The sequence below is a fragment of the Rousettus aegyptiacus genome, unplaced genomic scaffold (genome assembly GCF_014176215.1).
Source record: "Rousettus aegyptiacus isolate mRouAeg1 unplaced genomic scaffold, mRouAeg1.p scaffold_m13_p_1, whole genome shotgun sequence".
Taxonomy (NCBI): Eukaryota; Metazoa; Chordata; class Mammalia; order Chiroptera; family Pteropodidae; genus Rousettus; species Rousettus aegyptiacus.
In genome coordinates, this window is record NW_023416284.1 from 50,880,845 (window position 1) to 50,895,467 (window position 14,623).

General features: G+C 34.3%; 1 protein-coding gene across 7 annotated transcripts in view; it reads left to right on the plus strand.

The window, feature by feature from the left end:
• Window positions 1–14,623, plus strand: part of LOC107511005 (serine/threonine-protein kinase TNNI3K) — a 256,099-nt gene that overhangs the window by 126,783 nt on the left and 114,693 nt on the right. The window lies entirely within an intron of this gene.

Here is a 14,623-nt window from a genome sequence, read left to right on the forward strand (position 1 = left end):
AGGCAGGGGATGGGTGAGTGAGAGAAGACACACAATAAAATAAAATAAGCAAGATAATCAGTCCCTCTACCCTTGGGGCAAGGGTAGAGGGACTGATTTTAACTGTTGGTCATAGAAGATTTCTGTGGGAAGGTTATACTGAGTTGAGATCTGAATACACAAAGAAGACAGCCTGGTGAAAAAGCGGGTGGAATCTCTCTCTCTCTCTCTCTCTCTCTCTCTCTCTCTCTCTCTCTCTCTCTCTCTCTCTCTCTCTCTTTAGATAGAGATAGATAGATATAGATAGTATATATATATATATATATATATATATATATATATATATTAGTTAGGAAAAAGACCAGGATAACTAGATAGCATACTAGATAATGAAAGAGTGATAGAAGATAAAACCTGAAATTAGCAAGCACCAGATTAGATCATATATGCCTTTATGGGCCATCTGGGAGTTGAAATTTTATTTTGGATGTGATAGTAAGTCACTGAGATGTTCAACGAGCAAGACACATGATATGATTTATTCATTTAGCAAATATTTATTGAATGTATACTATGTGCCAACCTTTTGGCATTGGGGATACTGCAGTTACCTAAACAGATTCTACCTTTACGAAGGTTACATTTTAGTAGATTAATGTTTTTAACATAATATTCTGAATGTATTGTGGAGAACGGATTCAATATGGGGCAAAAGTGGAAGCAGGGAGAGCAGTTAAGAATCCACAGTGGTATTCCAGGGTGAGAAATGAAAGTGAATTGGTCTAGAATGTTAACAATGGAGTTGGAGAAAAATCAACAGATTAGGTAATTTTTTGCAGATAGAGTCTACTAGATTGCTGGTGGATACATATGAGAGATGAGGAAAAGAGAAAAACGTGGTAGACACAGATGCCATTTTTTGAGTTGTTAGTTGAGAAATAGCTTTTAGGAAACAGAAACCAACAGTCTTTTGTGGCCGTTTTAAATTTGAGGAGTTGATTTAAGGAAAGACCTTAAGAAGACAGTTGAAAATAAAAATCTAAAGCCCAGAAAGAGATCAGTACTTGAGATATATATTCAAGAGTCTCAGCAAATAGAAGTTTTAAAGCCGTGGGAGTTGATGAGATCATCCAAGAAGAGAGATAAGAAAGAGAAGGGGGCCTGAGACAGAGAAGTGGGTGCTTTCAGAGGATACTGAGAAGGCTGCCAAAGAACAGAAGGAAAACTAGGAGAATATAGAGTTCTGGGAGCCAAAAGAAGAGCATATTTCAATTAGTAAGAAATTATCAGCTGTATGGACTGCAACTGAGAATTCAAGATGAGAACAAAATAGTGACCATTGGATTTGTTGGGATTGGAGTCACTGGACACCACGACTAGAATAGTTTTATTAAATGGTGGGGACTTATAATAAATATTGCCATTTATACAGTGTTTAATATGTATCAGCTTTCATCTAAGTGCTTTACATATGAATTAGATGCAATTTTTATTCCATTTTAGTGTTGAGGAAACTGAGACACAGACACATCAAATGATCTGCTTCATAGTTACTAACTGGGATTTAAACCTAGGGAGGCTGACTTCAGCATCTGAGTCTGTACTACTTCTCTGAAACCTTATTAATATAGCTTACAGGTGATCATGGAAAACGGAGTGGAGATAAAAAACAAACAAACCTGTTTTTCAAGAAGTTTTGGAGTGGGAAACTGAAAACTGGAGGGGTCTATGGGTTAGGGAGGGTTCTTAAAGATTCGAGCTACTAGAGCATGAGTATATGCTGATGGAATAATCTAGTAAGAGGGAAATTTGATGTTGCAGGATAGAAGCATCTAATTGTGTGAAACAAGTTCTTGCACTTGGCTTAGAGCCTGATAGAGGTAGGGGCTCAGTACAGGTCTGCTGAATTACAAGTTACTTAAACCTGGCACGTAACAGAACTAGGATTTCACCCCAATCTCGACTCCTGGTCCAGTTCTCAAGCCACTAGACCGTGCTGTTTCATACCCCTTAGTCTAGTCTACTTCTCATCTTAAAAGTCATTTCCTTCTGGTTCTGTCAGTAGCCCCACTGTTTTAGATGCAGAAGCCCTGATTCAATTTCTTGCTGGAATGGATTCTCCACAAACAGGGATAATCCTCCATTTCATGTTTACTCACTTGGTTGACTTCCCACATTCCACATTCTGCCCACAACAGGCTTTGCACTTTTTATTTTTGGGGACATTCAAATAAATGTGAATTGGTATTGTAACCAAGTACCTTCTGAAATGCCTAATTTTGCCTCTTTATTTATCATATTTGAAACAAATGGATGAATTGCAAAGGGACAATTCATTAATGAGATGTTTAATTTGAGGTTTTCATTTTGCGAATGTTGGGAAACATAATTAAGGTTGAGGCAGTACATAAATGTCTTCAAGAATACAAAATAAACTATATTTTGCATCTAGAAGTTTGGGAATTTTTTCTGCTTCAATACAAACCTCTTGTACTTCTTTTCCTTTGTTTCACGAGTACCCCGGGCGCTGTGAAAAAAAGAACCTGTAGTCCAAGTGGCCAATAAATGACCAGCGTGGCTGTTACTGTGACAATTAGAAAACAATGTGCTGGGAGGGACAGAGGTGTTTGTGAAAGGGAGTGGCCACTGGTTTTATATTTCTTTTATTTTCAGAATTGCAAGGCAGTTTTCTTCAATTTTTTCTGGATTGTAGGTCAGATAATTAAAATAGTAAAAAAATAATAATAATAAAGGAATAATAAATTAGAAGAGGATACAGACAGGATGTTAAAGGCTTCTGGGAAGAAGGTGAACACAAAAAGGATTTGAAGCTTAAGAAAAAAATTATTTATGAGCATTTTTGGGGGGTCAGCATACCACATAATTATATTTAAAAAATTCTTACACATATGCGGTGCATCCATGCATCCATCAAGATGGAAGAAAAGAAAGTGAGCTTACTTTAGATGAAGAAAGAGCTACTGGTGTTCAAACATCTCAAATGGTTATTTCAGACCTAAAATGGAAACAGAAATTAATTTCCTAGGCAATTTGTTTTTCTTAGACTACATCTAAACACACAAGCCAGTTTGAACAAAAAGCAAGATGAGTAATACCCACAAAATTGCTATCTCTATCACTTTTAGAATAATATTATATAGCTAGCTACAGGATAAAAACAATAAAATTATATTGATTGATTGATTGAGCCATTCATTCATTAAATAAATATTTATTTGGCTTCTATTAGGTTGAATCATATGAAATTGCTCTTTTTTTGGTCGAAATGGTTGCAAATCAACAATATCACATGATTCAAAATAATACTATCTTTAAACTAATGGAGAAGATTTCTCACATGATTAAAATCAATCAGTATATATTTATTGAACATTTATTGTAGATTCAGGATGCATCAGATGTTTCAAATCAATGGTAACAAAGTTTTTGAGTGTAATAACGCCTTTTAATATTAAAAGTTTAGCAGACCTCAAGAGAAGCTATTGTACTTTTAGAATCTGTCAAGCTTCTAGATGCATAACCGAGTTGGCATAAAGTCAATATCATTTATTGTATATTACTGTATACTTTTCTGTATTGTGTTTATTACAGTAGCATTGTATATATTTTAAAAATAACAACATACATATACACATATATAAAAACAGCAGATATAAACGCACAGTATATATATATACACACATATATATGTATGTATGTATATATGTACATATTTATTTATGTGTGTGTGTGCTATATGTATATTTAACCTCCTAACAAAACTTAGTGCAAATTTGGGTTCTTAGACTGTATTAGACAGGTCTTTTTAAATTTCAAACTGGCTTAAGCAAAACAGAAAATTATTTTTACTTACATAACTGAAAAGTCCAGAAGTACATGTGTTTTACTCAGGGTTAGACCTAGGATTTCAAATGACATTATCAAAACTTGTTCTTTCTTCATCTATAAGCTTTTGTTCTTATTGGTTTTATTATTGTTGGCTTAATTCTTAATCTCTGTCTGTGATCTTCACTGTTGCTATGTAACGGGGCTTTCTAGTTCCACATTCCCAACATATGTCCTAAAATTTTATGTCATTGGCTCTGATCACCCTTGCTTTGGCCTCATACTTATTCCTGAGCACTGTAGATAGGAAAATATGATGTTCTGATTAGCCAGATAATTTGTAATAGCTCCTCGACTCCTAGATCAACATGAACCTCATGAACTAAATGTGAGGAAGGAGAGTCCCAAAGGAAAATAGTGTGAATGTATGCTGAACAAGCAAAAATAACAGTTTGCCAACTGTGTAATCACAAAAAGGGACCATGGAACATGGGTTAGACATTGCTGCTGTACAGATTATAAAATGAAAGATGTGTATCCTTGTCTCGTTCTTATAGGTAATTAACTTATTCATTCATTCAACAAGAATAGGAAGTCTATTGTGTATTATGTTTTGCACTAGGGAATTCGAATTTGACTAAGACATAATTTCTGCCCTCAGGGAACTCTAAACCTAGTAGAAAGACAAAATCCTGAGTGATAAACCAAGTATTGTGAAAGTACAAAAGAAAATTTAACCAACACTGTACAAAGAACATGAAAGGGCTCATAGGCACAGTGATACTAGAGCTAGGATTTGAAGGAATAAGAATTTTCAGCCAGAACAAAATAATAAAATAAAACAGCAGTGAATAAAATAAGCCAGGTATTCTGATGCTTAATTGGGATACCTAAGCTATTATTGCTATATGAATTGAGAGGGTCAGGAGGGAAAACTTTGAGTGCTCACACGTACCTCAGACACAAACACCAATGGGGTGAGAAGAGTAGAGAGCTGTTTAAATCATTATAAGGATTTAAAGAAAAGTTCTACAACATCTCAGATCACTGTGTGATAGTACAACTTTTCTCAAGAGCTATTTAGCAAGAGCGAAGCCAATTAAAAAAAAAAAAGAAGAAGAAGAAAAGGGTCCACCAATGCCTTTTCGGGGAGAGAGAGGAATAGAAAGAAATTCATATTATTACAGTGACATCTTTGGAAGCAGAGAACTGAACCATTTCAATCTTTTGGCTTGTAAGGAAAGAAGAAAACATCAGAAAAGTTTTGTATGATTTTTACAACCTAAAGGAGTGCTGACCTTGGTAGCACATAGAAATAGGATGTCAAGAATATTGAAAAGTTTTAAAGTCTTAAATTCAAGATTCACTTTCTTACTTTTCAAAGCTGATGATGAGCTTTATACTAAAAGGCAGTTTTTAAGTGGCTGTTCTGGGTAGGCAAAGTGATTGAGTGAGTATAACTTCTATGTTTTTTTTTTTTCTTCTATATAGATATAACTTTGATGGAGACTTCGATATATTGCTATAACTCATTCAAATCTATATGCATGCATAACTATGACACATTGAATGCCACATTTGATTGATTTTCCAGGTCATAGAAATTCTGGTACTTTGTGCATTTCTTTGTGATGAGTTAAGATTTTTTAAATGCATTCATAGCAGAAAGATTTAATTTTTTTCATTTATTGGCTTTAATTCATAACTATATAATTCAGCTCTTCGTTATTCACAAGTGGTATTGAATCTTTAATAACACTATCAATGGAAAGGCATGTACCTATCTGCATTTTGGTAACAAAAAGGAAAATATATAAATAGCTTGCCATTGTTTACTAAATTCTACTGTTCAGTTATGGAGAAGCTAAATAATCTATAATCGATATGAACAAGTTAGGAAAGAGCATTTAATGAACTGTACAGGGAAGCATTTTCAGAGTACTACACTTATTTTCATAAATGTTGCTGGAGAGGCAATTGCTCAACTATAATTCTCCCATTAGGAGATTAAGAGTGATAATAACATCTTAATACATAAGGAAATAACAAAAGAAATAAGAAGTCAAATATGATCAGATCTGTCTTTGCCATATAAATTCAAATAATAAAATTGCTATGTAATTATTTCGAAACTCCACTTATTTTATTTTTTAATATTAACTTTTTGAAGCAGGGTCTGGTAGTACATCTGGGCTTTGGATCACCCATAGTATTTGCATGTGGAGGGCAGTTGTTATTGTTACAGGAAAGAATGCAATTTCGGATCTATGCTCATCACTGCCATCCTAAATGACATTCATAAAAATGATACAAAGTTTTGATTAATATATATCGAACATTGAATGATAAACTCAATGTGGAATAACCTGAGTAGTCTCATTCTTTAGATTTTTTAGTTTCTTTGTTTTTTAATAACTAATTTTTATTTCATCATAAAGAGTTATCTAAGTGTAGATAAATGAAAATAGTGCTGGGTCAAATAACCTGACTTCTTATATCAGTCTTTGACAGTAATTATGTGATTCTTGGAAGTGATAGAATGGAGCAGTATTAAGATGATATTTCAGTAGTCAACCCAAGAAACTTAAAGCCTGCTTCAATGGTGATTATACTGCTCTTCCTTTAGAACTCCCCGAGAAATATTTATGTAGTGAGAACTGTGACAAATCATGGAATAGTAAGGAATTATTAACTCAGAATTTGCCCTCAAAACCCACTGAAAAACTTGTTTCTTATCTAGACCATATGGAAAAACTCATTTTTTACTCTATTCTAGAGACACAGTGGAGTTTTGAACCATGCTAGGTTAGATCTGAATTCAAAACTAATCTTTACCCCTTCCCCTCCCCTGACATAAATTAGTTTTGCCCGTTTTTTAGCTTTATATATGTAGATTCATAGACAATTTTTTATATCTGGTTTCTTTTGTTCAATATTCTTTTTTTAAATTCATTCATTAAAAACACTCTATAGTATTCCATTCTACAAATATATGAACTTATTTATTTATTTATTTATTTATTTATTTATTTATTTATTTATTTATTTATTTATTTTGTTCTACCATTGATGGATATTTGGACTATTCCTGTAGTAAGAACATGGTGCCTCCAACATTCTTTACATGTCTTGTGGTGGTCATATGCATGCACTTCTGTTGATTACTTGTCTAGGAATGGAAAAGGAACATTCCTAAAGGGGAAAATTGACTCCCTAGTTTCGGCCTCACATCTCTGGGGTTCAGTTGCCTGATGTTAGACCCTTAATTCTGCAATGTTTTTTTAGCTGTTTTGTGCCTTAAATAGGCTTTTAAAAGTATTTTGTATAGCTATTCTCAGAATAAGGTTTGATCTGCTATTACCCAAAGTGGTACTCTCAAGGTACATCCTCTTTTAACTGATTTTAACTTGTCAACATTAACTTTCGGGTTCAATTCCATATAGATTATATTTTGTTCTGAATTTTCTTGGTTCTGAAGTAACATTTATTACTTTCATCTTCTGTATCACTGCCAAACTTTGGGTATCTCATTGTTAATTTAATTAGGTATTGCTGAACATATAGTAGTATTCAATAGGTATTTGATCAATAGATTCAAAACTATCGTTTTGAATTACCAGTTACCAGAATGGAAAAAGAATATTGTACTAGCTATAATTGCCAAACATCTACATGAAAATTGAAAATAAATTAGTGGCATTGTTTACACAATGCTAAATATTTAGATTTGGGAAAATTCATAAATAATCTACCAGGTTTCCATTCTTGTATGAATGGAAACACCACATGGAAATTGTGTTCCTTGTTAAGAATTCTCATACACAGTTAATAAAGAACATAGTTGAAATACATAGTTGAAGTCATCACATTACCAAGGATAATGAAGAATAAACAGTATTTCTTTTTAAATTTTTACTTCTTGTGCTTCATTTTACCAGTATTTTGTTCTCATTATTGTCATTTGAGCTTGGAACTGAAACTTCTTGTCTTATGTATGTGTTATATACTTAGGAACGTGTGTCAGGTAAAAACCTGACCCCCATCCTAGTATCCTACTATTTGAGCTATATTGGCAACATCTTCCCTTTGCTTAAACTTCAGTGGTGGCTCTGAATCAAGATGTTTGGATAAGGATTATAATAAGATAAGCATCTCACCTAGGAACAAAAGGTAATACATATCTGAATCACTTGGGAAGAATTTATTAAATGTGAATTCTTCTATCTCTCTGTCACCGCAAAATTGTATCAGAATCCACACTTCCCATTATCTCCTAGCCTATTGAGACCTACCACCTTAGGAAATACTGGTTCAATATTGCAGTCTTATTGACTTTTGTTTCTCTATAACTATCGCTCTATCTCTCTATGCCTGTTCAATTCCACTAAGATTAATAGCTTAACTTTTCATATTCAGTGTCTTTTCACTTTGCCCCTTCGTCCCAGCAACTCGATCTTTTATATATTTGGCCCTACTTGCTAAAATCCAATTGATTCTCTTGGCCTCTGGCTGTGGTTCCTGCACTACCATCTTGAGGGCTTACTAAGGCCCGGATTTCTGGATTCCATTCCCCAAGTTAACAGGAAGTCTGGGTTAGGGCCAAAATTTGCATTATTAACAAGTTTCCAGGTGAGACCAACCCTGCTTGTTTGGGAACCATTCTTTGTTGATCCCACAGACTTTGGATTTATTTTTCCTAAGTTCAGTTCCCTGTGGTTCATCCCTATATGAATCTCCTATGATTTTGGCTATAATTCTTGTCTGTATTTATAGACCACAATTCCCTTGCTAACTAAACTGGTTTTTACTCTGGTTTTTATAGAGCAACCAGAGCTCTGTCAATTGATTTGATTGATTTATTGATTAAATGATTGATTGGTTCATTTATCCATTCCACCATTCATCACATATTATTTAATGGTTAGTATGCTAGAGACATTGTCTATACAAAATGTGAAAAAACATGTATTACTTATTATTAAAAAGCTTATAGTTTAAGGAGAGATCATTGAATAAGCTGAAAATATCAATAGTCTTAAAAGAACTAGAGATATTTAAAAACTGTTTTTGAAATAGCACTTATGCAACTTTATGACATAGAAAGGTGCCAAGGATTGTTTCACTATTTTATGGCAGAACTAAATGGCACACCAGGATGAAAAATTGGAGAGGCTAGTTAGATGAAAGAATGTGGGTTAAAGAAGAAATTTTCTAAGAAAGGAAAGAAAGAAAATTATTTTTTATGATCAACTACTGTGTAAACACCTTTGAGGAATATTGGAATAAGCCAACTGAGGTAAGTATTATTCCCTCATGATTTTCAAAAAGTCAATTAGTTGAGTGCTGTCTTAAATTTTTACATCTGAACATCGACCTTTTGCTTATACGTACGTCTTCACATTTAGTTATATTCGTCTATTTGTTTCTGCTAAGTAGTTGCTGCTGTAACAAGTTACCATAAATTTAGCCACTAAAAACAATATGAACTTATTACCTCACAGTTCTATAGGCAAATATTGGCTTGTCTACTTTTTCGGCAAAGAAACCAAATACGAGGTGTCGGTGAGCCAGGCTCTTATTGGGAGGCTTTGAGGAAAAATCCACTTCCAAAGTCATTCAGATTGTTGAAAGATTCAATTCCTGTGGTTGTAGGACTGAAGTCCCTGTATACTTGCTGCCTATCAGTTGGGGGCTTCCTTTAGCCCCTAAAGATGTCTCGTCAGTCCTTGCATATTGTCTACTACATATCAGAGCCAGAAAGGCACGTCAAATCCTTCTCATGTTGGGAATCTCTCTCTGAATTCTGCCTCATCTCTTGTGCCTCCAGGCCGAGAAAGTTCTATGATTTTAAGGGCTCCGGTGATTAAATGGAGCCCTTTGAGATACTTCAGGATAACCTCTCTATTTTAAGTTCTTAACCCTAATTACATCTGCAAAATTCTTTTTGTTACATATGGTAACATATTCAGAGTTTCAGGGATTAGAGTGTGGACATCTTGAGTGGCCATTCTGCCTACCACAATTAGTATCCATTTACTCAGGTAAACAGAAATCATAGTCCAGTGTGAAAGGCCTATGCCATTTACCATTGGCATTGATGAATTCCTCTGCTCTCCCCTAGTTAAAACAAAGAACCTCCGTAAATAGCCCAAATAGGCTAACTGCTTAAAGATTTGCTTTTCGCTTCTTTCTTTCTCCTCCTCTCCTGTCACTTCATTTGTCAATGTTGGGGTCTTTAGTATCAGTGAAAATACATTTGGGTCAAAGCTGTTTACAATAAATCAGTTGCTGATTTGAGCTCTTTTTAAGCTAATGAACACACAGGATTAGTATGTCTATTTGAAGGTATGGTGTTCAACGGAAACCGAAGTTAATGGGAGAATCAGTGAAGATTATTTTGCTCATATTTTTGCCATCCCCTCCCTGCTGAAAGTCAATATTGCATGAAAAATAATTCAGCTATTGATGATGTGGTTAATATACACTAGAAAGTCTGCCAGGGGCTTCTGAGTATGCTATTAGCTCAGAACTCCTTGGAAGATGTAATTGAATAATATCGTTTATTGCAGTTATTATGCTGTTTTGCCTTCCAGCAGGGATTTCTGCCATATCAGATACACATAAATGTGATGTTGATACATAACGTGAAAAGGAAATGTGATGGCAGATATCAATAGGAAATTAAATTAGTATTAAGTTTTACTAAAATTTTGTTCAGGGAACTATTTTTTTTTAGGTCTTATGATTAAAGATTTGCATTTTTGCATTTGGCACAATAACAAGTTTTGTCTTCTTGTTCTAAAAATACATATTGGAATAGAGTTTAGGCTTGGATCCTTATGTCTTCTTCTCCAGACTTATACACTTTCTTCATTTTGAAATACCTAGATTATCATGTGTTATCTTCTTTTAGTGTTATAGGGGAAAAAAGCACACATCGTGATTTTTCGTGATTTAAAAGAATTTAGCAAAATGTTTATTCGAATATTGACAGCTACCTGGTCTCAAACCTCTATCTCCTTTCTATATGATGAATTGTATAGGATAGTACAAAATAGAACCTCTTCCTAGGTCCTAGCCAGAGAAATTGTTGGGGCTTTTGGCTTCTCTGCATCTGCTATAAGCTAATGTAAGGAGGCACTACTTATGATGAAAGGTAGAACTTTATAACTTGAGCATTATAACAGCCTACTTTTATTTGCAGACTCTGCAGGTGTGTGCCCATGATTGTCACCAAGTTTCTCTCTCTTAGTTCCATAATGCCGTTCATCCTCCTTGATCTTGCTCATGAAGGAGAACTATTTTACTCTCTGCTTCAGTCACTGCTTGTACTGGCAGAGCAGTACTAACCCCATGGCCAATACGACAATACAATTACCATCCTTCTAGAAGAAATCTCCAGATTCCTAGAAAACCTGCTCCACCACTTGAAGATCAAGATGTTTCTTCTCTCAACTTCATATCTAGTGGCTAGATATAAGAGCCTTAAACCTCAAAACATCCAGTCAACCTTGTTTCCTACCACAAAGTTCTGCAGGTATGTGGGTAGACTTTGAATGCCAAGTTGATGACAATTTTCAAGTATGGCTATCCCTTCTTACGGTTTTAGAAAGGAGCTTAGCAATCATTGAAACTCATTTACCTGTGTCACTTTGTAGCCTATGGACTATATCAAGTATTCTATTTTATTCCCTCTCATGTTCTTCTTTAAAAACAGTAATTAATATTGCCATCTGCTCAGTGATCCTAGGAAAAATAAATGAGGAAATGTTTCTAAATGCCTTCTACATGGCCAGGTGTGTAGCAGATATGTAACAATATTAGTTTCCTTTCCTCTATTCTTTCTTGCTTGTGTCAGGTTTGCATTCCTATTTTCTCAGTCATTCATTCTCCCTAGGCAATCTATACCTCCGTGACACGTTTTATCTTCCCACAAATCAAGCTCAGAAAAGATAGACACTCTAATTTTGTGTTTCCTATTAATCAAATTAACTCAAGTTAATCACAAGTCATAGGCCTAGAATGTTAAAACTTTCTTTATTTAGTGTTTCTTGATAAACAAATCAAAAGTCCTGGCTTCAAGTCCAAATGCAACATGGCATTATATTTTTGAAGTTCTTCAGGTTGAGGTTACGGTTTGATGTGCAACTTGACAGCTTCATAACCCAGGTCTGTATGAGACATTTTGTGGTATGGTACTTTTTGTAGAAAATCTATTTCAACTCATTATACACACCCTTAATTAGAAAAATCTCTCTTTTCATTATATATAAATATAGAAGACTTTAAGAAAGATGACACTCATCTAATGCCTCCATATAGCCAGAAGAACAAAGGGTCTTCTTAGTACCAGAATTAGCAACTGTTCCATCAAATAAAATTACACTGGCATAGCAGTTCACAATTTATAAATACTTTCCTATCCATTACTCATCTGATCTTCTCATCAGCATGTAAGATAGTCAGAAAAGACACATTTATCATAAATTTGCATAAGGAAATTGAGGCGAAGAGAGTTATGTTACTTGTCCAAGGTCATGTAACCAGAAAATTCAGGAGCCAGTGTTCAAACCCAAGTCTGCTAAGGATAGATCTCAAGCTCCTTACCATCATGATAAGGAGCCACTCAAATCTCCTTTCTCAAAGTGCTGTGGTCTGTGCTCTAATCTTTGTTGCCACTTTCTTATTATTTTTAAATATGAGGAAGAGTTTTGAAGTGCTTTGGTTTTGCTTGAGATTACATGAATACACTTTGAATTCTGTATTCTGCAAAATGTAAGCTATTTTATTTTATATTTCTGATTGCATTTGCGTATTTCCAAGTTTGAATGCATTTTTTTAAAAATTTTATCATTGGTACTTGGGCAGTCTTTGACTGTGAAAGCCAGTGAGTAAAGTTGTACCAACATTCTGACTGATTCAGTGGTTATTCCTAGATCTTCTAAGAAATAGATTCTATGGAAATACCTCAACCTCTGCTGACTTGTGCTAAAGATGCCTAGCCAAAAAGATATTTGAGTAGGAGTGGTTTAAAGCACAAGAGAAAGAGCAATTTTGTTTAAAACAATTCTTGCTTTATGGATATAGTAATGGGATTCTACATGATGAATTGGTTCTGATAAAATATATTAGAGGACCCAGGCTCCTAATCACATCAGTAAAGGCAGTTTCTACTTTTTAATTGTATATTTCCACTTATAGAATTTCACCTCAAAATATTAAATTTAAGTAACTATTAACTCCCAATTTAAAGCTTCTCAGTGAGGTTATATTCATTTCCCCAAAATCATACAGCTAGTTAATGGTAAATGGAGATTAAAATTCATGTTTCCTAACTCTAATTCTTAATCTAGTGATCTTTCCAACAACCAGGCTCCCTCAATTTTTGAATCTCCAAATTTTAAAGAGAAAATCAATGTTGTATCATTTAAGAAATAGAAAAGTATATTTAAGTTCTAACAGAAGAAGAAATTTGTATTTTTATCTGAATTTCCCATTTTTCTCATTATGCTACAGGATGTTTTTATCAACCTAGTGTCGACCTTGTCCTGAATTTCTCTTAAGAGCGCACCAGCTGCAAAAGTAAGCCATAGAAGACCAGAAATAAACTTGACATCTGAGAGGAGAATGAAAAGAAAAAAAAAAACCTAGCATTTCTTCCAAGATACAGTAGCATAATAGCCAAGATGATGAGCTAACTGTCAGAAGTCAATAGGGATCTTGAATTGAGATTTATTCTTTGAAGTCCTAACTATGTTCTTATGGTGCTCTCAAAATCAGTAGTGTCTTATGAGTGATCACAGCCTGAGACTGGCTTTGAATGATCTCACCAAGAGTTTCAAACAGACTGATTTCTTTCAGTGTTCACTTATGTCCTGTGGGGGTTAAGAAAGAGATCGTTGAAAAGGTTTCTCTCCTTGACGAATGGTAGGTTATTGTGAAAGAAATTTGTCTTTACATAGTTGCACTTTAGAGCATACATTGCATGCTAAGTTTCAGGGCTAGAAAAGTACTAATGGTTTTCCACATTTCAGTTTTATGCCATAAAATTGAAGTTAGTGGCAAAACGCATAGCATCACTAACTTTATCAGTTCCTAAGCATTTATGATATTTATGTACCAAAGTTTTTTACATTTGAAAATTCCTCAAAAGGTAATAATTTGACTGTTCCATTAAATAATAAATATGGCTATAAGTTCCATAAACAGGTACAATTGTATTTAAATGCTAATTATCATTATTATAAACCATTTGGGATGCAACTAAGTGTGGATACCCTGAGATAAAATCCTGTTATCTAAAAGGGAGGATAATAACTGTGGTAAAACTTGTTGGTTCTTGTAGATACCAACCCAAGACAATCCTCAGTTAGAAATTCTTATAGTGCAAAAACTATAAAAATGTGTCTAATGTATAGGTCAGGTAGGTAACAAACTGTACGGTATACACTGAAGAAAGATCTCCCTTCACCACACACACACACACTCACACTCACACTCACGCACATGTACACGCACACACACATGTGTATACCTCTTGCCCAGAAATAATTACCTTAAAGAATTGTGACTGTTGCCTGAAATTCTGCCAATACACCTACTCACTAAACCTTTCCTGATTGCCTATTATGTATCTTCATTGAGGAAGTAGAAAAATGAGTAAGAAACAATCAGTGTTCTCAAGAAGATAGTAGGATATGTAAAGAAAGGACACACAAAAGGAAGAAGAGAAGAACATAAGGAACACGAATAAAGTAGGGTGATATTAACATTTAACTCTAGGGAAGAGGGACATGAG